Source organism: Musca autumnalis, unplaced genomic scaffold (genome assembly GCF_047663935.1).
Source record: "Musca autumnalis isolate F117 unplaced genomic scaffold, ASM4766393v1 scaffold_5, whole genome shotgun sequence".
NCBI classification, from domain to species: Eukaryota; Metazoa; Arthropoda; class Insecta; order Diptera; family Muscidae; genus Musca; species Musca autumnalis.
In genome coordinates this window covers 58,788,223-58,812,897 of record NW_027412088.1, presented here as the reverse complement: position 1 = coordinate 58,812,897, position 24,675 = coordinate 58,788,223, and positions in this window count along the sequence as shown.

The window sequence follows — 24,675 nt, the reverse complement described above, 5'->3', positions numbered from 1 at the left end:
TGGATGTAGCATCACACACTATTTTATGGGATAAAATGAATGTAGCTCCCTTATCAGTGAAGTTTTCAAATCTCTGTTTCCGCTAAAACAAAGATGCTGTATTAGTTGTTTCATTGCAGTGGAAACGAACCGCAGAAAACGCGATAAAATACGCGATATTTCCAAAAACAATTTTAGGTGATTTTTCTACTTTGGATTTTCTTGTAACTCGCGTTTTAGTGGATGGATTTTCACGGAGAATGATTTATTAGATCCGGAACGTAAAAAACTAAAATGTGCAATCAAGTACGAGGAAATCGAATGACAATTGTAAAAATTAGGCCCGAATAATATGATTTTTAGAAAAATATTCACACAAAATTTCGTCATTTCGATACAAGTACTATAATCCTATTAAAGCCTTTTTGAAAAATCTGTGTGCGGAACGCGACTAGAAGAAATTGTCAAAAAACACTGTAAATTTGGCTTCAAAATGTCAGCGTCATTTATTGGTAGACGCTAATGAAATTTTGAAAAGTTATACATTAGTGAGATTATCCTTATTTAGTTGGCTTCTACTTTTACTTTGACAGGAAAATCGTGAGAAGTGTGGTTTACTCACAAATCGAGAGAAAACAAAAAAAGACACGTTGGCTTCAACCCATTTTTACCCATTTTCTAACATAAATATAGCCACAGCTTCCACGCAAATTAACTTTTGAGGCCAATATTTTTTGCCACGTCCAAAAACATTTCATTTTATCCATAAACATTTAATTTGTATAATATACAATCACAAGTCGCGTGTTCTAAAAGGGTAAACCTTGGCTTCAGCTATGTTAAATTTTCAAAAATATTGGTGATATACACTCTGGAATACTAGTTTTAGATCTCACATATTTATACTTCACAATATAATGTGGAAAAAGTATTATAAGTTTATTTTGTCCACAATTAAGGGGTTATGGTTACTTATTGTGCACGAAAAATTAAATTTTTCATGAATTTTTACAAGTAATCTACCAATTTTTTCCAAAAGATATTGTTTTCATCTGATTTATTGAAAAATATTGCACAGTTTTCTGACAAATGGCCACCTACGAAACACTGTTTTTACTAAAGCAGTTTGCGGTGACCACTGAAGCTCGAAAACGAATAAACCGATCAGCATATGTTTTTGTGGGATCATTAAGAACATAATAATCGTGTATTTAAGCGAAACGAGTTAAAAAATATGCATTTAAAAAAAAGGGAACTGTAGAAGTCAAAATTTCGCTTTCGTAAAATCTGTAAGTAACAAATTACTGTTGGCATACCCATCTTCATATTTCGACAAAATAAAACGAAAAAGATATGTGACCCGTCCCACAGAGGGGAAGGGTTTGTGTTAAAAGTTGATCAAAAGTCCTAGAAAGCTCATTTATACTTCGATTGATATAATATTTTGCACAAAGCATATCTTCTGCACAAGGATTAATCCTATAGAAAATAATGAAAATCGGTCCAGATTTGGATGCAGCTTCCATATATATTCGCATCTGATATGAGATAAAAATGCACCAAAATCACTGAAATTTGACACATGCAACCTGAACTAGGCTTAAAAAACATTGAGCCAATTTTCAAACAAATCAGTACAGATGTATATATAGTCCCATATACATATATTTCATTCCAAATTTTATTTTTTGAAATTTACTTAAATTAAATTTTTCTCAATTCACATGAGAAAAGCCGTGAACGTTTCTGAATAATGCAAACATATTTGATAGGTGTTGGTTTAGTCTGATAAATTAGAGCCCCGGTTATAACGCGGAACAAAATTTAGTGTGAGTAAACCTTTCAATTCCATATAAAAATATTTCATATTTTAGTTGAGAAAAATTAGATTTTTTCGGAATGGCGCAAATATGCGCAAATTTTTATGATTGAATCTGATATTTGAGGCTCAATCGCATAAAACATTAGAAGAAACTATGGTCGGGAAACGACGGGGAAATAGACTTTTTCAATATTGAAATTGTAGTAATCTTAAAAATGATCATAAACAATTTTCATAAAGAGGATATGTATTACCATTATTAAAGAGCAAAGATGTAAAATCAATCTGAAAATTTTAAATGCTAATCTTGTTCGGAGACTGTACAAAAACAATAAATCTTAAAAAATATAAGTTTTCGCGAAAAAAATGTCATTTTAATGTTCACCTAATTTCTTAGTTTTCGAAAATTTACTTTTTGTTTTCAGTAAGGCTGAGTTCAATCGACTGCTGCATTGGATTGGTTAATCTTACAAAGTCGAGGATGGTTATAGCAAATGTAGAAAAGAGTCTGGTTGCCGTTTATCAACATTTTTTTCATAAAAAACGATTTTCATATTTTGAGTTTTGAGGAACTTTATGCCTATGTTTCCCCTCTGTGCGTCCGTACAAAAAAAAAATTAATCAAACTCGTCAGTTCTACTTGTTTTTGTTTTAAATTGATAATCTGAGGGTATACTCGTACATATATTTCGGCAAAATCTACTGAAACTTTCTTTGTGTATAGGAAAAGTTGAAAAATTTAGCAAATTTTATTAATTTTTAGTGGTATAGGAAATTACCCTCGGAGTCGACTCCGGAGTCGGAGTCGTGACAAAAAACTGGCCTGGAGTCGGAGTCGGAGTCGAAGGAAAAATGGCTCGACTCCGAAACCCTGATTCCATGGTCGGCTCCGTCCGACTATAGACTTTTCTTACTTGTTTTTTTTTTTTTTTTTTTGTTATGGCCTATTCTTTCAAAAGCAGGGTTGACATTTTTTATTGTTGTTGACATTATGCAATAATAAATGTAGTTGCATAGGTGAATTGATCCAACAAAAAACTTCAGCTACAACACTATATCTTAAAATTAAAAACAAGGGCAAAAGATTTTTATTTGCAAAGTCCGGGAATGGATAAATTACAAATATTGTAAAAATTCTAACTGAAATTTATCTGCAAATCGGATGCCATCTATCACGATGTTAGATCAGAAAAACTTGTCCAGTAGAAAATAAGAGAATGAAATTTTTTACTGTCATAAGTTTGGGTACAACTTTTGTTTTTTTTTTTTTTTTTTTTTTTTTTGAACACTTTTCTAGCAACGATATTCTGGAGCCTAGCTAAAGTAATTATTATTTTTTACTCTATTTGGTAATTTGAACACATAATGAAATGTTGTTAGACTTGGCAACAAATATTGGCCTTTATTTTTATTTGAAAATTTTGCCTATTAGGCGAAGGTCATTTTTTTTATTAATTTTTTAATTAATTTTCGTTAGAGACGAGCTTACTGACCAAGATGCTTTTTGAAAAAGGAAAGCCGACGATACGAACCCACACAATCACCACTGTGTGACATGCATGTTTCGCCTCAGACACATCGACTGTGGGGCGGCTTAGCTATCCTCTAACTTATTTTACGTGGAAGCTGGGTTATGTTAAAAAATATGTACATATTGGTTGAAGCCAACATGTATTCGTATTCTCTCGATTTGTCATTAAACCCAACTTTTCACGATTTTCCTGTCAAAGTAAAAGTAGAAACCAACTTAATAAGGATTATCTCTCCAATGTATAACTTTTCAAAATTTGATCTGCGTCTACTATTAAATGATGCTGACATTTTGAACCCAGATTTTAAGTGTTTTTGAAATTTTCTTCCAATTCCATTCCGCAAACAGCTTTTTCAAAAAATCATGTATAGGATTGTAAAAAATCGCGATTCTGAGTTATTTGATATCGTGAATGTAGCCTACACAGCTTCACAGAAATCTGTATCCAAATACGAAAATTTTTACGAACAATTTTCTAAAAAAAAAATTCCAGATTTGGATATAGCTCTCATATACATTTTAGGCACATTTGGATATAGCTCCCATATTTGGATATAGCTCCCATATATATTTTCGACCAATTTGAGGTATTTGATGCACGAAACACGCTATATATATGTCCAATTTGGATGAAATTTGGACTATGTAACGGAATTTGGTCTACAAGCAAATGTGAAAAATTATATCGAAATGTGTTCTGATTTGGATTTAGCTCCCATATATATTTTAAATATTCACAGTGGTGTAGGGTATTATATAGTCGGCCCCGCCCGACTTTGATCCTTTCCTTCCTGGTTTTTTTGTTTGTAACACATCGAACTAATCATTTGCGACCATATAAAGTATATATATTCTCGATCAGAATACAATTCGGTCTGTCCGTCCGTCTGTTGTAATAACTCTAGCGCCCGTAATAATTGAGCTAGAACGCTATACGTTTGCACCCCAGTTTTTTTTCCAGGCAGGTCAATTTCGAAAATGGGCTATACGGTCCACGTTTTGGTGTGGCCCCCATATAACCCTATTATCGGTATTTCAAGGATTTAAACTACATATTTTACCAAACTACTTGTAATTTTAAGTTTGAGGTTTTGGTATAGCCCTCATGTAATGGGCCTTCTACACGCTATGTTTTATACATGTTATGTATAGCAACTGTCACTGTTTTTTCGCCCATATGTAATCCCTTCTGCACAGCAAAATTTTATTTTTCATTTGTTTTCTGTTGTTTTCGTTTTTTATATTGCGAACAAACAAAACAGCTGTTTCCTTTTGTTGTACAGGCGAGAATAGAGCGTGTCATATTCGTAAAAAGTATATGTATGATGCATTACAATTTTTGTATGGTTCACACCATGTGTACAAAATTCAGATTTGTAAAAAGTGACAGTCGTTATGTATAAAACGTACCCCATAACGGTATCTCCCGATGTTCAGTAATTTGAGGACTTTTACGTACCTTTTTAGACAGAACTACCTCCAATTTGACGTTTGAGGCTCTCATGTTTCGGTATAGGCCCCATATAACAGTACCTCACGATTTTCGATATTTTGAGGATTTTTAGCTACTTTTTTTGACAGAGGAACCTGTAATTTGACGATTGAAGCTCCCAGTTGCCACAAAATTCCTCTATCAAAAGTTTTCAACATAGGTCCACGTTTGGGCATTTTTTCGGTATTTTTTAGGGGTTTTAGCAACATGTTTTGATAAAACTAGCTGTAATTTGAAGCTCCCAGAGGTCAAAAAACATCTCGGTATAGCTACCATATAACGGTACCTCTCGATTTTCGGCAGTTTGAGGGCTCACCAAACATCTCTACCAAAAATTATCAACATTAGTATAGCCCCCATATAACGGCACCTCCAGATTTTCGGTATTTTAAGGATTTCAGGTACCATTTTTGACAGAAGTACCTGCAATTTGACGTTTGAGGCTCACAAACGTCACAAAACTGCTCTACCAAAAATTGTCAACATAGATCCCTGTCTCGGTATAGCCCCCATATAACGGTACTTCCCTATTATCGGTATTTAGAAGATTTTTATCAGTATTTTTGGACCGAACTACCTGCAATTTAAGATTTGGGGATGAAAGATACCAAGCAACGGTCCGGTTTTAACATGGCAAAGCCCAGGATTTATCTTGGTCCCTCTTTCATCCCAAGTGGACACTGACCTCCCCGTGGTGTCACCTGGGGAACTGCCTTTAACACCCGTTAAAGGTAGTGAGCTAACATGTGCCGCGCGTTCACCCATAAGAACGTTAAAAACTTGGGTTTGGGCGTCGGGTTAGTAACCCTCCCCTAGAAAAAACAGCCTACTATGAAAAAACGAAAGAAAAGAAAAACAAACCCCCTCTAAAGTTGACGAACCCCGCAAACGTTTTAAGGACCATGATCTGCGAATCTGCACCTGGAATGTTCGCACTCTTTATAGAGAAGGTGCAGTCCTCGCATTGGCAGACGTACTTGAAAAGTACAAGACCGATATTACTGCCATACAGGAAATACGATGGATTGGGAAAGGCGTCACAACAACACCTAAAGGTGACGCACTGTATTATAGCTATGACGTAAAGCATGAGTTTGGTTGTGGATTCGTAGTTAGTCGGAGACTAAAACATCTGGAATCCAGCTTCACCCCAGTGAAGGAAAGACTTGCAATGCAATGCTGCAATTCGAATAAAAGCTAAATTCTTCAACATCAGCTTTATTTGCGCTCATGCTCCCACTGAAGAAAAGGACGAACAGACCAAAGATATATTTTACGAGCGCTTAGAAGAAACATATGACCGTTGCCCTGCCCATGACATTAAAATCATTCTAGGCGATTTTAATGCCAAAATTGGAAAGGAGAATATCTTTGGCCCAACAGTCGGGAAATTCAGTCTCCACAGTGAAACATCTGACAATGGTATGAGGCTGATAGACTTTGCAGCTGCAAAAAACATGGTAGTTAGCAGTACCAGATTTAATCATTTCGATATTCATAAGGGCACCTGGCTGTCTCCAGATCAGAAAACAAGAAACCAAATTGATCATGTTGTGATAGATGGAATACATCCATCGAGCGTGTAGGATGTACGATCGTTCCGAGGCGCAAACATTGATTCGGACCACTACCTTGTTGCAGCAAAGGTACGCACCCGCTTAAACGTAGCAAACAAAGTACGAACAGACACAACACGAAAGTTAGACATCGGTAAGCTGCAATCACAGCAGATAACCACAGCATATTCCACTCAACTAGCCCAATTGCTTAATCAAAGCACTCCTCATCCCGATAACATATCAGCGCAATGGCAAAGCATTGCCCACTCCATGCAAACAGCCGCAAATTCCATACTTGGATACCAGAGACCTCCACCAAGGAATCCATGGTATGATGAGGAGTGTCGTGCTGCCACCGAAGAGAAAAATGCGGCATATAGGGCTACTTTACAATCCGTAGCAACGCGTAGCGCACGAGAGAGATACAGGGAGAAAAGGAGAGAGGAGAAACGTCTTTTCCGCAGGAAAAAGAGAGAGATGGAAAAACGGGAGTGTGAAAAAATCGAGATGTACAGGAGTCAGAATGAAGTCCGAAAATTCTACCAAAGAGTCAAGCATCAAACTGATGACTTTGGTACAGGCACATCCTCCTGTAGAGACCAGCAAGGTAATTTGGTAACTGATACAGATAGTGTACTCAGGATATTGAAAGAACATTTTTCAAATCTGTTGGTATCCAATAGCAGCGAAGACGACGAAGATACCACAGTCCCAATCCCAGAAGATGGTATTGAATTTATACCGCCCAGCCAAGATGAGGTAAAGACAGCAATAAATCGGCTGAAGAATAATAAGGCAGCAGGGGCCGATGGCTTACCAGCGGAGCTATTCAAAACCGGAGGCGACACGCTGATAAGATGTATTCATCAGCTAGTTAGCACCATCTGGCAGAACGAGTACCCGACGATTGGAACCTGAGTATCCTGTGCCCCGTCCACAAGAAGGGAGATAAGACTGTATGCTCTAACTATAGGGACATAAGTCTACTCCCTATTGCCTACAAGATCGTGTCAGGGGTATTGTGCGAACGACTAAAGCCTATGGTCAACGAGATAATTGGACCATACCAATGCGGCTTTAGACCTGGCAAGTCCACCATTGACCAGATATTTACCCTGCGGCAAATCCTGGAGAAGACCCAAGAGATGCAGATCGACACCTACCACCTTTTTGTCGATTATAAAGCAGCCTTCGACAGCCCGCTGCGTTCCAAGGTATTCCAAGCCATGTCTGAATTTGGTATCCCCGCAAAGCTCATCCGGCTTTGTAAAATGACTTTAACTGACACGAGGTCCTCAGTTAAAATAGGAAAGAAACTCTCCGAAGAGTTTGGTACCAAAAGAGGTTTCAGACAAGGAGACAGCCTTTCGCGTGATCTCCTTAACATCCTGCTGGAAAAGGTTATACGAGATGCAAACTTCAAAAGAAGTGGCACAATCTACACCAATAGTCACATGTTACTTGCTTATGCTGATGATATAGACATCATGGGCCGATCAGTAAAAGAAGTAACTGATACCTTTATAAAGGTCGAAGGAGAATCTGCTAAAGTGGGTCTGGCGGTAAACGGTGAGAAGACCAAGTTGATGGTGTCGACGCGCAATGCGTCCATTAAGATCGGGCCGACTGTGGAAGTTGGTTCCTATAATATTGAGGTAGTATAAGACTTCGTATACCTCGGCACCTCCGTAAACACAACAAACGACATCAGTTGTGAAATAAAAAGAAGAATTGTATTGGCCAACAGATGCTACTTTGGTTTAAGTAAGCAGTTTCAAAAAAACAAAGACACATCTCGTCAAACAAAAATAACGCTCTACAAAACACTGATACTACCCGTGCTGATGTATGGCTCCGAAGACTGGGTACTTGCGCAAGCAGACATGGCAGTGCTTGGTGTGTTTGAGAGAAAAATTCTTCGAAAGATCTACGGACCAATCTGCGTTGAATGTGAATATCGACGTCGCATGAACCACGAGCTGTATCTGCTGTACAACGACATCAATATTGTTAAACGTATCGAGATGCAGCGATTGCGTTGGCTAGGTCATATCATAAGAATGAGCGATGATGAACCCGCTAAAAAGGCGTATAAATACGGACCGCTTGGCGGTGCACGCAGAATTGGCAGGCGAAGGAATAGATGGCGCAAACAAGTGGATGATGAGATGAAAAGGCGCGGTATTCCAGAGTGCGAAGCAACAAATAGAGAGGAATGGAGATCTCTTCTTAGTTCGGCCTATAGAACACATGTTCTGTAATGGGTCAGCTAAGTAAGTAAAGTAAACGGTCACAAAACGTCTCCACCAAAACTTGTCAACATAGGTCCCTTTTTCGGTATAGCCCCCATTCGGTATTTTGAATGGTTTTTGAAATTTGTTGACCTTTCTATTATAGGTATTTCGAGAAGTTTACATTTGAGGTTCCAAGTGGTCACAAAGCTTCCCCCACCAAAAATTGTCGACAAAGGTCCAAGTTTTGGTATAACGGTACCTCCCGATTTTCATTATTCTGAGGATTTTAGCTACAATTTCTAACCAAACTTACCGTAATTTGCCATTTGAGGTTCTTAGCGGTCACAACACCTCTCCACTGAAATGTGTCAATATAGGAATATGTTTTGGTATAGCCCCCATATAACTGTACCTCCCGATTTTTGATACTTTGAGAATTTTAACTAATTAAATTTGACATTTGAGGTTCCCAGTGATTACAAAATTTCTCCACCAAAAAGTGGCGCTTGAAGACATTTTTGATACCTTTTCCGACGTTATATAGGCATTTGGGTTTCCGTGGTCACAAAATATCTCTATTTAAAGTTGTGGACAGGAAAGAAAATGAACTGATATATATTTCATGGTGAAGGGTATAAAAATTTCGGCCTGGCCGAACTTAATGTTTCATTGCTTGTTTATTTTAATCCCATTTCCAAACACTGTACAGACACGATTACAAACCATCTCCCAAACATAAAATCAAATCAACACTTAACATCAATGTCAAAGACGATTTAAGAAATTTCACTTCCAAGTTCATAAATGTTTGGCAAATGGCATTTTGGTGCTAAGAATAACAACAACAACGACACCAACAAAAACCAACCGACAATTTGAAATGAATAAAAATTGCCATTGCCATGTACATTCATGTCGGGAACAACACACCAAATAATTTGGTCTAAGATAATATTCATTTATTCGATACCAATTCAATTTCAAGTTCGTTCAATAAACATCTTTTTAGCCAAACATCACTACACATCAGCCACCACCTCCCACCCACATCAAGCAAAGATCTATGCTGTCTATGCACCTACATAGAGCTGCTGAGTAACTTCAATTAGGCAAATAAACATTTATAAGACAAGCGCTCAAGTGGTTGGGATTATCCGAAAGGTGTTGTATAACGACAACAATCCAATAAGACTAAAGCATCTTATAGCCTGCCTGCCTGCCATTCATGCTGAAGATGTACTTCTGGATACATTTTGCACAAATCTAGGAATTTTGCACAATGCCAATCTATGAGTGACTAAGGGAGTGTGTAAATGTTGGTGTGTATGGGTATGTGGGGTTGTGTCATTCTGTGGTTTGGAAGTTGTGTAAATATTTATGGCTGGCTAAGTACATCTACCCACTTTATAAGTAAAAGCCTCAGCAAATGTTGTTATAGCCAGCCTACCTCCTATCAACAATCATTCTCCTCTTCCTCCTCCTTATTGTGCAAAAGCTTCTTGATGTCTGTTCAACTCACAAGGTAAATGGAAATGAAAATCTTGGTAAATGTCTCACTATTCATTGTTGTTGTTGCTGCTGTCAAACGATAAATAAACAAATAATATTTGCATAAAATTAAATATCCTATGGCGTCGAAATGAATGACAATATTCTCTATATCTGGATTAAGGACTTTAGTTGTTATAGTGGCAGAGAAATAGGACACAGCATTTCCATTTCATGTGTATTGAGTGTCCATTGAGTAGTTGTAAGTATTTGAAGCTTATGTTGTCACACATACATATTTACAATGTATAGAAGACAATACACTGGAAGATATTTTCCACTCTTCTAGGATAATTAATTCAAAAAATTTGGAATTTTTAAAAAATAATTTTCAAGCACCTTTCGAGCAATAAACTTGGATTTTTTTAAACCACTTTTTTCAACAAAAATTCGAGCAGTAAACGTGGACTTTTTAAACAATATTTTTCCACAACCATCCTTGCAATTAACGTGGATTTTTAAACAATATTTTGAAAAGACCATCCTAGCAATAAACGTGGATTTTTTAAACAATATTTTTCAAGGACCTTTCGAGCAATAAACGTGGATTTTTTAAACAATATTTTTCAAGGACCTTTCTAGCAATAAACGTGGATTTTTTAAACAATATTTTTCAAGGACCTTTCGAGCAATAAACGTGGATTTTTTAAACAATATTTTTCAAGGACCTTTCTAGCAATAAACGTGGATTTTTTAAACAATATTTTTCAAGGACCTTTTGAGTAATAAACGTGGATTTTTTAAACAATATTTTTCAAGGACCATTCGAGCAATAAACATGGATTTTTTAAACAATATTTTTCAAGGACCATTCGAGCAATAAACATTGATTTTTAAACAATATTTTTCAAGGACCTTTCGAGCAATAAACGTGGATTTTTTAAGCAATATTTTTCAAGGACCTTTCGAGCAATAAACGTGGATTTTTTAAACAATATTTTTCAAGAACCAGCCGAGCAATAAACTTGGATTTTTTAAACAATATTTTTCAAGGACCCTTCGAGCATTAAACGTGGATTTTTTAAACAATATTTTTCAAGGACCATTCGAGCAATAAACTAGGATTTTTTAAACAATATTTTTCAAGGACTTTTCGAGCAATAAACGTGGATTTTTTAAACAATATTTTTCAAGGACCTTTCGCGCAATAAACTTGGATTTTTTAAACAATATTTTTCAAGGACCCTTCGAGCATTAAACGTGGATTTTTTAAACAATATTTTTCAAGGACCATTCGAGCAATAAACTAGGATTTTTTAAACAATATTTCCAAGGACTTTTCGAGCAATAAACGTGGATTTTTTAAACAATATTTTTCAAGGACCTTTCGCGCAATAAACTTGGATTTTTTAAACAATATTTTTCAAGGACTTTCGAGAAATAAACGTTGATTTTTTACCAATATTTTTCAAGGATCTTTCGAGCAATAAACGTGGATTCTTTAAACAATATTTTTCAAGGACCTTTCGAGCAATAAACGTGCATTTTTTAAACAATATTTTTCAAGGACCTTTCGAGCAATAAACGTGGATTTTTTAAACAATATTTTTCAAGGACCTTTCGAGCAATAAACGTGGATTTTTTAAACAATATTTTTCAAGGACCTTTCGAGCAATAAACGTGGATTTTTTAAACAATATTTTTCAAGGACCTTTCGAGCAATAAACGTGGATTTTTTTAACAATATTTTTCAAGGATCTTTCGAGCAATAAACGTGGATTTTTTAAACAATATTTATCAAGGACCTTTCGAGCAATAAACGTGGATTTTTTAAAAAATATTTTTCAAGGACCTTTCGAGCAATAAACGTGGATTTTTTAAACAATATTTTTCAAGGACCTTTCGAGCAATAAACGTGGATTTTTTAAACAATATTTTTCAAGGACCTTTCGAGCAAAAAAAGTGGATTTTTTAAACAATATTTTTCAAGGACCTTTCGAGCAATAAACGTGGATTTTTTAAACAATATTTTTCAAGGACCTTTCGAGCAATAAACGTACATTTTTTAAACAATATTTTTCAAGGACCTTTCGAGCAATAAACATGGATTTTTTAAACAATATTTTTCAAGGACCTTTCGAGCAATAAACGTGCATTTTTTAAACAATATTTTTCAAGGACCTTTCGAGCAATAAACGTGGATTTTTTAAACAATATTTTTCAAGGACCTTTCGAGCAATAAACGTGGATTTTTTAAACAATTTTTTCAAGGACCTTTCGAGTATTTAGCGTGGATTTTTTAAACAATATTTTTCAAGGACCTTTCGAGCAATAAACGTGGATTTTTTAAACAATATTTTTCAAGGACCTTTCGAGCAATATACGTGGATTTTTTAAACAATATTTTTCAAGGACCTTTCGAGCAATAAACGTGGATTTTTTAAACAATATTTTTCAAGGACCTTTCGAGCAATAAACGTGGATTTTTTAAAAAATATTTTTCAAGGACCATTCGAGCAATAAACGTGGATTCTTTAAACAACAATTTTCAAGGACCTTTCGAGTAATAAACGTTGATTTTTAAACAACATATTTTCAAGGACCTTTCGAGCAAAAAACGTGGATTTTTTAAACAATATTTTTCAAGGACCTTTCGAGCAATAAACGTGGATTTTTTAAACAATATTTTTCAAGGACCATCCGACAAAAAAACTTGGATTTTTTAAACAATATTTTTTAAGGACCATCCGACAAATAAAAGTGGATTTTTTAAACAATATTTTTTAAGGACCATCCGACAAATAAACGTGGATTTTTTAAACAATATTTTTTAAGGACCATCCGACAAATAAACGTGGATTCTTTAAACAATATTTTTAAGGACCATCCGACAAATAAACGTAGTTTTTTTAAACAATATTTTTCAAGGACCATTCGAGCAATAAACTTGGATTTTTTAAACAATATTTTTTAAGGACCATCCGACAAATAAACGAGGATTTTTTAAACAATATTTTTAAGGACCATCCGACAAATAAACGTAGTTTTTTTAAACAATATTTTTAAGGACCATCCGACAAATAAACGTGGATTTTTTAAACAATATTTTTTCAGGACCATTCGAGCAATAAACGTGGATTTTTTAAACAATATTTTTCAAGGACCATTCGAGCAATAAACGTGGATTTTTTAAACAATATTTTTCAAGGACCATTCGAGCAATAAACTTGGATTTTTTAAACAATATTTTTCAAGGACCATTCTAGCAATAAACGTGGATTTGTTAAACAATATTTTTCAAGGACCATTCGAGCAATAAACGTGGATTTTTTAAACAATATTTTTCAAGGACCATTCGAGCAATAAACGTGGATTTTTTAAACAATATTTTTCAAGAAACTTTCGAGCAATAAACGAGGATTTTTTAAACAATATTTTTCAAGGACCATTCGAGCAATAAACGTGGATTTTTTAAACAATATTTTTCAAGGACCATTCGAGCAAAAAACGTGGATTTTTTAAACAATATTTTTAAAGGACCTTTCGAGCAATAAACGTGGATTTTTTAAACAATATTTTTCAAGGACCATTCGAGCAATAAACGTGGATTTTTTAAACAATATTTTTCAAGGACCATCCGACAAAAAAACTTGGATTTTTTAAACAATATTTTTTAAGGACCATCCGACAAATAAAAGTGGATTTTTTAAACAATATTTTTTAAGGACCATCCGACAAATAAACGTGGATTTTTTAAACAATATTTTTTAAGGACCTTCCGACAAATAAACGTTGATTCTTTAAACAATATTTTTAAGGACCATCCGACAAATAAACGTAGTTTTTTTAAACAATATTTTTCAAGGACCATTCGAGCAATAAACTTGGATTTTTTAAACAATATTTTTTAAGGACCATCCGACAAATAAACGAGGATTTTTTAAACAATATTTTTAAGGACCATCCGACAAATAAACGTAGTTTTTTTAAACAATATTTTTAAGGACCATCCGACAAATAAACGTGGATTTTTTAAACAATATTTTTTAAGGACCATTCGAGCAATAAACGTGGATTTTTTAAACAATATTTTTCAAGGACCATTCGAGCAATAAACGTGGATTTTTTAAACAATATTTTTCAAGGACCATTCGAGCAATAAACGTGGATTTTTTAAACAATATTTTTCAAGGACCATTCGAGCAATAAACTTGGATTTTTTAAACAATATTTTTCAAGGACCATTCGAGCAATAAACGTGGATTTGTTAAACAATATTTTTCAAGGACCATTCGAGCAATAAACGTGGATTTTTTAAACAATATTTTTCAAGGACCATTCGAGCAATAAACGTGGATTTTTTAAACAATATTTTTCAAGAAACTTTCGAGCAATAAACGTGGATTTTTTAAACAATATTTTTCAAGGACCATTCGAGCAATAAACGTGGATTTTTTAAACAATATTTTTCAAGGACCATTCGAGCAAAAAACGTGGATTTTTTAAACAATATTTTTAAAGGACCTTTCGAGCAATAAACGTGGATTTTTTAAACAATATTTTTCAAGGACCATTCGAGCAATAAACGTGGATTTTTTAAACAATATTTTTCAAGGACCATTCGAGCAATAAACGTGGATTTTTTAAACAATATTTTTCAAGAAACTTTCGAGCAATAAACGTGGATTTTTTAAACAATATTTTTCAAGGACCATTCGAGCAAAAAACGTGGATTTTTTAAACAATATTTTTCAAGGACCTTTCAACCAATAAACATGGATTTTTAAACAATATTTTTCAAGGACCTTTCGAGCAATAAACGTGGATTTTTTAAACAATATTTTTCAAGGACCTTTCGAGCAATAAACGTGGATTTTTTAAACAATATTTTTCAAGGACCTCTCGAGCAATAAACGTGGATTTTTTAAACAATATTTTTCAAGGACCTTTCGGGCAATAAACGTGGATTTTTTAAACAATATTTTTCAAGGACCTTTCGAGCAATAAACGTGGATTTTTTAAACAATATTTTTCAAGGACCATTCGAGCAATAAACGTGGATTTTTTAAACAATATTTTTCAAGGACCTTTCGAGAAATAAACGTGGATTTTTTAAACAATATTTTTCAAGGACCGTTCGAGCAATAAACGTGGATTTTTTAAACAATATTTTTCAAGGACCGTTCGAGCAATAAACGTAGATTTTTTAAACAATATTTTTCAAGGACCTTTCGAGCAATAAACGTGGATTTTTTAAACAATATTTTTCAAGGACCTTTCGAGCAATAAACGTGGATTTTTTAAACAATATTTTTCAAGGACCTTTCGAGCAATAAACGTGGATTTTTTAAACAATATTTTTCAAGGACCTTTCGAGCAATAAACGTGGATTTTTTAAACAATATTTTTCAAGGACCTTTCGAGCAATAAACGTGGATTTTTTAAACAATATTTTTTGAGGACCTTGCAAGCAATAAACATGGATTTGTTTGCTCGAAAGGTCCTTGAAAAATATTGTTTAAAAAATCGACGTTTATTGCTCGAAAAGTCTTTGAAAAATATTGTTTAAAAAATCCACGTTTATTTTAAACAATATTTTTCAAGGTACTTTCGAGCAATATACGTGGATTTTTTAAACAATATTTTTCAAGGACCTTTTGAGCAATAAAAGTGGATTTTTTAACAATATTTTTCAAGGACCTTTTGAGAAATAAACGTGGATTTTTTAAACAATATTTTTCAAGGACCTTTCGAGCAATAAACGTGGATTTTTTAAACAATATTTTTCAAGGACCTTTCGAGCAATAAACGTGGATTTTTTAAACAATATTTTTCAAGGACTTTTCGAGCAATAAACGTGGATTTTTTAAACAAAATTTTTCATGGACCTTTCAAACAATAAACGTGGATTTTTTAAACAATAGTTTTAAAGGACCTTTCGAGCAATAAACGTGGATTTTTTAAACAATATTTTTAAAGGACCTTTCGAGCAATAAGCGTGGATTTTTTAAAAAATATTTTTCAAGTACCTTTCGAGCAATAAACGTGGACTTTTTAAACAAAATTTTTAAGGACCTTTCGAGCAATAAGCGTGGATTTTTTAAACAAAATTTTTAAGGACCTTTCGAGCAATAAACGTGGATTTTTTAAACAATATTTTTAAAGGACCTTTCGAGCAATAAACGTGGATTTTTTAAACAAAATTTTTCATGGACCTTTCGAGCAATAAACGTGGATTTTTTAAACAATATTTTTAAAGGACCTTTCGAGCAATAAACGTGGATTTTTTAAACAAAATTTTTCATGGACCTTTCGAGCAATAAACGTGGATTTTTTAAACAATATTTTTAAAGGACCTTTCGAGCAATAAACGTGGATTTTTTAAACAATATTTTTCAAGGACCTTTCGAGCAATAAACGTGGATTTTTTAAACAATATTTTTCAAGGACCTCTTGAGCAATAAAAGTGGATTTTTTAACAATATTTTTCAAGGACCTTTTGAGAAATAAACGTGGATTTTTTAAACAATATTTTTCAAGGACCTTTCGAGCAATAAACGTGGATTTTTTAAACAATATTTTTCAAGGACCTTTCGAGCAATAAACGTGGATTTTTTAAACAATATTTTTCAAGGACTTTTCGAGCAATAAACGTGGATTTTTTAAACAAAATTTTTCATGGACCTTTCAAACAATAAACGTGGATTTTTTAAACAATAGTTTTAAAGGACCTTTCGAGCAATAAACGTGGATTTTTTAAACAATATTTTTAAAGGACCTTTCGAGCAATAAGCGTGGATTTTTTAAAAAATATTTTTCAAGTACCTTTCGAGCAATAAACGTGGACTTTTTAAACAAAATTTTTAAGGACCTTTCGAGCAATAAGCGTGGATTTTTTAAACAAAATTTTTAAGGACCTTTCGAGCAATAAACGTGGATTTTTTAAACAATATTTTTAAAGGACCTTTCGAGCAATAAACGTGGATTTTTTAAACAAAATTTTTCATGGACCTTTCGAGCAATAAACGTGGATTTTTTAAACAATATTTTTAAAGGACCTTTCGAGCAATAAACGTGGATTTTTTAAACAAAATTTTTCATGGACCTTTCGAGCAATAAACGTGGATTTTTTAAACAATATTTTTAAAGGACCTTTCGAGCAATAAACGTGGATTTTTTAAACAATATTTTTCAAGGACCTTTCGAGCAATAAACGTGGATTTTTTAAACAATATTTTTCAAGGACTTTTCGAGCAATAAACGTGGATTTTTTAAACAAAATTTTTCATGGACCTTTCAAACAATAAACGTGGATTTTTTAAACAATAGTTTTAAAGGACCTTTCGAGCAATAAACGTGGATTTTTTAAACAATATTTTTAAAGGACCTTTCGAGCAATAAGCGTGGATTTTTTAAAAAATATTTTTCAAGTACCTTTCGAGCAATAAACGTGGACTTTTTAAACAAAATTTTTAAGGACCTTTCGAGCAATAAGCGTGGATTTTTTAAACAAAATTTTTAAGGACCTTTCGAGCAATAAACGTGGATTTTTTAAACAATATTTTTAAAGGACCTTTCGAGCAATAAACGTGGATTTTTTAAACAAAATTTTTCATGGACCTTTCGAGCAATAAACGTGGATTTTTTAAACAATATTTTTAAAGGACCTTTCGAGCAATAAACGTGGATTTTTTAAACAAAATTTTTCATGGACCTTTCGAGCAATAAACGTGGATTTTTTAAACAATATTTTTAAAGGACCTTTCGAGCAATAAACGTGGATTTTTTAAACAATATTTTTCAAGGACCTTTCGAGCAATAAACGTGGATTTTTTAAACAATATTTTTCAAGGACCTCTTGAGCAATAAAAGTGGATTTTTTAACAATATTTTTCAAGGACCTTTTGAGAAATAAACGTGGATTTTTTAAACAATATTTTTCAAGGACCTTTCGAGCAATAAACGTGGATTTTTTAAACAATATTTTTCAAGGACCTTTCGAGCAATAAACGTGGATTTTTTAAACAATATTTTTCAAGGACTTTTCGAGCAATAAACGTGGATTTTTTAAACAAAATTTTTCATGGACCTTTCAAACAATAAACGTAGATTTTTTAAACAATAGTTTTAAAGGACCTTTCGAGCAATAAACGTGGATTTTTTAAACAATATTTTTAAAGGACCTTTCGAGCAATAAGCGTGGATTTTTTAAAAAATATTTTTCAAGTACCTTTCGAGCAATAAACGTGGACTTTTTAAACAAAATTTTTAAGGACCTTTCGAGCAATAAGCGTGGATTTTTTAAACAAAATTTTTAAGGACCTTTCGAGCAATAAACGTGGATTTTTTAAACAATATTTTTAAAGGACCTTTCGAGCAATAAACGTGGATTTTTTAAACAAAATTTTTCATGGACCTTTCGAGCAATAAACGTGGATTTTTTAAACAATATTTTTAAAGGACCTTTCGAGCAATAAACGTGGATTTTTTAAACAAAATTTTTCATGGACCTTTCGAGCAATAAACGTGGATTTTTTAAACAATATTTTTAAAGGACCTTTCGAGCAATAAACGTGGATTTTTTAAACAAAATTTTTCATGGACCTTTCGAGCAATAAACGTGGATTTTTTAAACAATATTTTTAAAGGACCTTTCGAGCAATAAACGTGGATTTTTTAAACAATATTTTTAAAGGACCTTTCGAGCAATAAACGTGGATTTTTTAAACAAAATGTTTCATGGACCTTTCGAGCAATAAACGTGGATTTTTTAAACAAAATTTTTCATGGACCTTTCGAGCAATAAACGTGGATTTTTTAAACAATATTTTTAAAGGACCTTTCGAGCAATAAACGTGGATTTTTTAAACAAAATTTTTCATGGACCTTTCGAGCAATAAACGTGGATTTTTTAAACAATAGTTTTAAAGGACCTTTCGAGCAATAAAAGTGGATTTTTTAAACAATAGTTTTAAAGGACCTTTCGAGCAATAAAAGTGGATTTTTTAAACAATATTTTTAAAGGACCTTTCGAGCAATAAAAGTGGATTTTTTAAACAATATTTTTAAAGGATCTTTCGAGCAATAAACGTGGATTTTTTAAAAAATATTTTTCAAGTACCTTTCGAGCAATAAACGTGGACTTTTTAAACAAAATAAACGTAGATTTTTTAAACAATATTTTTAAAGGACCTTTCGAGCAATAAACGTGGATTTTTTAAACAATATTTTTAAAGGACCTTTCGAGCAATAAACGTGGATTTTTTAAACAATATTTTTCAAGGACCTTTAGAGCAATAAACGTGGATTTTTTAAACAATATTTTTCAAGGAACTTTCGAGCAATAAACGTGGATTTTTTAAACAATATTTTTAAAGGACCATTCGAGCAATAAACGTGGATTTTTAACAATATTTTTCAAGGAACTTTCGAGCAATAAACGTGGATTTTTAACAATATTTTTCAAGGACCTTTCGAGCAATAAACGTGGATTTTTTAAACAACATTTTCAAGGATCTTTCGAACAACAAACGTGGATTTTTTAACAATATTTTTCAAGGACCTTTCGAGCAATAAAAGTGGATTTTTTAAACAACATTTTCAAGGATCTTTCGAGCAATAAACTTGGATTTTTTAACAATATTTTTCAAGGATCTTTCGAGCAATAAACTTGGATTTTTTAACAATATTTTTCAAGGACCTTTCGAGCAATAAACGTTGATTTTTTAAACAATATTTTTCAAGGACCTTTCGAGCAATAAACGTGGATTTTTTAAACAATATTTTTCAAGGACCTTTCCAGCAATAAACGTGGATTTTTTAAACAATATTTTTCAAGGACCTTTCGAGCAATAAACGTGGATTTTTTTTAACAATATTTTTCAAGGACCTTTCGAGCAATAAACGCGAATTTTTTAAACAATATTTTTCAAGGACATTTCGAGCAATAAACGTGGATTTTTTAACAATATTTTTCAAGGACCTTTCGAGCAATAAACGTGGATTTTTTAACAATATTTTTCAAGGACCTTTTGAGCAATAAACGTGATTTTTTTAAACAATATTTTTCAAGGACCTTTCGAGCAATAAACGTGGATTTTTTAAACAATATTTTTCAAGGACCTTTCGAGCAATAAACGTGGATTTTTTAAACAATATTTTTCAAGGACCTTTCGAGCAATAAACGTGGATTTTTTAAACAATATTTTTCAAGGACCTTTCGAGCAATTAACGTGGATTTTTTAAACAATATTTTTCAAGAACCTTTCGAGCAATAACCGTGGATTTTTTTTAACAATATTTTTCAAGGACCTTTCGAGCAATAAACGCGAATTTTTTAAACAATATTTTTCAAGGACCTTTCGAGCAATAAACGTGGATTTTTTAACAATATTTTTCAAGGACCTTTCGAGCAATAAACGTGGATTTTTTAACAATATTTTTCAAGGACCTTTTGAGCAATAAACGTGAATTTTTTAAACAATATTTTTCAAGGACCTTTCGAGCAATAAACGTGGATTTTTTAAACAATATTTTTCAAGGACCTTTCGAGCAATAAACGTGGATTTTTTAAACAATATTTTTCAAGGACCTTTCGAGCAATAAACGTGGATTTTTTAAACAATATTTTTCAAGGACCTTTCGAGCAATAAACGTGGATTTTTTAAACAATATTTTTCAAGGACCTTTCGAGCAATAAACGTGGATTTTTTAAACTATATTTTTCAAGGACCTTTCGAGCAATAAACGTGGATTTTTTAAACAATATTTTTCAAGGACCTTTCGAGCAATAAACGTGGATTTTTTAAACAATATTTTTCAAGGACCTTTCGAGCAATAACCGCGGATTTTTTAAACAATATTTTTCAAGGACCTTTCGAGCAATAAACGTGGATTTTTTAAACAATATTTTTCAAGGACCTTTCGAGCAATAAACGTGGATTTTTTAAACAATATTTTTCAAGGACCTTTCGAGCAATAAACGTGGATTTTTTAAACAATATTTTTCAAGGACCTTTCGAGCAATAAACGTGGATTTTTTAAACAATATTTTTCAAGGACCTTTCGAGCAATAAACGTGGATTTTTTAAACAATATTTTTCAAGGACCTTTCGAGCAATAAACGTGGATTTTTTAAACAATATTTTTCAAGGACCTTTCGAGCAATAAACGTGGATTTTTTAAACAATATTTTTCAAGGACCTTTCGAGCAAAAAGTGTGGATTTTTTGAACAATATTTTTTAAGGACCTATCGAGTAATAAACCTGGATTTTTTAAACAATATTTTTTAAGGACCTTTCGAGAAATAAACGTGGATTTTTTAAACAATATTTTTTTAAGGACAAACAAATATTTTTTTAGGACCTTGCAAGGAATAAACATGGATTTTTAAACAATATTTTTCAGGGACCTTTCGAGCAATAAACGTGGACTTTTTTAAACAATATTTTTCTAGGACCTTTCGAGCAATAAACGTGGATTTTTTAAACAATATTTTTCAAGGACCTTTCGAGCAATAAACGTGGATTTTTTAAACAATATTTTTAAAGGACCTTTCGAGCAATAAACGTGGATTTTTTAAACAATATTTTTCAAGGGCCATCCGAGTAATAAAAGTGGTTTTTTTAAACAATATTTTTAAGGATCTTTCGAACAATAAACGTGGATTTTTAACAATATTTTTCAAGGACCTTTCGAGCTATAAAAGTGGATTTTTTAAACAACATTTTCAAGGATCTTTCGAGCAATAAACTTGGATTTTTTAACAATATTTTTCAAGGATCTTTCGAGCAATAAACTTGGATTTTTTAACAATATTTTTCAAGGACCTTTCGAGCAATAAACGTGGATTTTTTAAACAATATTTTTCAAGGACCTTTCGAGCAATAAACGTGGATTTTTTAAACAATATTTTTCAAGGACCTTTCGAGCAATAAACGTGGATTTTTTTAACAATATTTTTCAAGGACCTTTCGAGCAATAAACGCGAATTTTTTAAACAATACTTTTCAAGGACCTTTCGAGCAATAAACGTGGATTTTTCAACAATATTTTTCAAGGACCTTTCGAGCAATAAACGTGGATTTTATAAACAATATTTTTCAAGGACCTTTCGAGCAATAAACGTGGATTTTATAAACAATATTTTTCAACGACCTTTTGATTAATAAACTTGAATTTTTTAAACAATATTTTTCAAGGACCATTCGAGCAATAAACGTGGATTTTTTAAACAATATTTTTCAAGGACCATTCGAGCAATAAACGTGGATTATTGAAACAATATTTTTCAAGAACATTTCGAGCAATAAACGTGAATTTTTTAAATAATATTTTGGAAGGACCTTTCGAGCAATAAACGTGGATTTTTTAAACAATATTTTTCAAGGACCTTTCGAGCAATAAACGTGGATTTTTTAAACAATATTTTTCAAGGACCTTTCGAGCAATAAACGTGGATTTTTTAAAAAATATTTTTCAAGTACCTTTCGAGCAATAAACGTGGACTTTTTAAACAAAATTTTTAAGGACCTTTCGAGCAATAAGCGTGGATTTTTTAAACAATATTTTTAAAGGACCTTTCGAGCAATAAGCGTGGATTTTTTAAACAATAGTTTTAAAGGACCTTTCGAGCAATAAACGTGGATTTTTTAAACAATATTTTTAAAGGACCTTTCGAGCAATAAAAGTGGATTTTTTAAACAACATTTTTCAAGGATCTTTCGAGCAATAAACTTGGATTTTTTAACAATATTTTTCAATGACCTTTCGAGCAATAAACGTGGATTTTTTAAACAATATTTTTAAAGGACCTTTCGAGTAATAAACGTGGATTTTTTAAACAAAACTTTTCATGGACCTTTCGAGCAATAAACGTGGATTTTTTAAACAATATTTTTAAAGGACCTTTCGAGCAATAAACGTGGATTTTTTAAACAAAATTTTTCATGGACCTTTCGAGCAATAAACGTGGATTTTTTTAAACAATATTTTTCAAGGACCTTTCGAGCAATAAACGTGGATTTTTTAAACAAAATTTTTCATGGACCTTTCAAGCAATAAACGTGGATTTTTTAAACAATAGTTTTAAAGGACCTTTCGAGCAATAAAAGTGGATTTTTTAAACAATATTTTTAAAGGACCTTTCGAGCAATAAACGTGGATTTTTTAAACAATATTTTTAAAGGACCTTTCGAGCAATAAACGTGGATTTTTTAAACAATATTTTTTTAAGGACAAACAAATATTTTTTTAGGACCTTGCAAGGAATAAACATGGATTTTTAAACAACATTTTTCAGGGACCTTTCGAGCAATAAACGTGGATTTTTTTAAACAATATTTTTCTAGGACCTTTCGAGCAATAAACGTGGATTTTTTAAACAATATTTTTCAAGGGCCATCCGAGTAATAAACGTGGTTTTTTTAAACAATATTTTTCAACAACCATCCGAGCAATAAACGTGGATTTTTTAAACAACATTTTCAAGGATCTTTCGAACAACAAACTTGGATTTTTTAAACAATATTTTTAAAGGACCTTTCGAGCAATAAACGTGGATTTTTTAAACAATATTTTTAAAGGACCTTTCGAGCAATAAACGTGGATTTTTTAAACAATATTTTTAAAGGACCTTTCGAGCAATAAACGTGGATTTTTTAAACAATATTTTTAAAGGACCTTTCGAGCAATAAACGTGGATTTTTTAAACAATATTTTAAGGACCTTTCGAGAAATAAACGTGGATTTTTTAAACAATATTTTTAAAGGACCTTTCGAGCAATAAACGTGGATTTTTTAAACAATATTTTTAAAGGACCTTTCGAGCAATAAACGTGGATTTTTTAAACAATATTTTTAAAGGACCTTTAGAGCAATAAACGTGGATTTTTTAAACAATATTTCTCAACAACTATCCGAGCAATAAACGTGGATTTTTTAAACAATATTTCTCAACAACTATCCGAGCAATAAACGTGGATTTTTTAAACAATATTTCTCAACAACTATCCGAGCAATAAACGTGGATTTTTTAAACAATATTTCTCAAGGAACTTTCGAGCAATAAACGTGGATTTTTAACAATATTTTTCAAGGACCTTTCGAGCAATAAACGTGGATTTTTTAAACAATATTTCTCAACAACTATCCGAGCAATAAACGTGGATTTTTTAAACAATATTTCTCAACAACTATCCGAGCAATAAACGTGGATTTTTTAAACAATATTTCTCAACAACTATCCGAGCAATAAACGTGGATTTTTTAAACAATATTTCTCAACAACTATCCGAGCAATAAACGTGGATTTTTTAAACAATATTTTTCAAGGAACTTTCGAGCAATAAACGTGGATTTTTAACAATATTTTTCAAGGACCTTTCGAGCAATAAACGTGGATTTTTTAAACAATATTTCTCAACAACTATCCGAGCAATAAACGTGGATTTTTTAAACAATATTTCTCAACAACTATCCGAGCAATAAACGTGGATTTTTTAAACAATATTTCTCAACAACTATCCGAGCAATAAACGTGGATTTTTTAAACAATATTTTTCAAGGAACT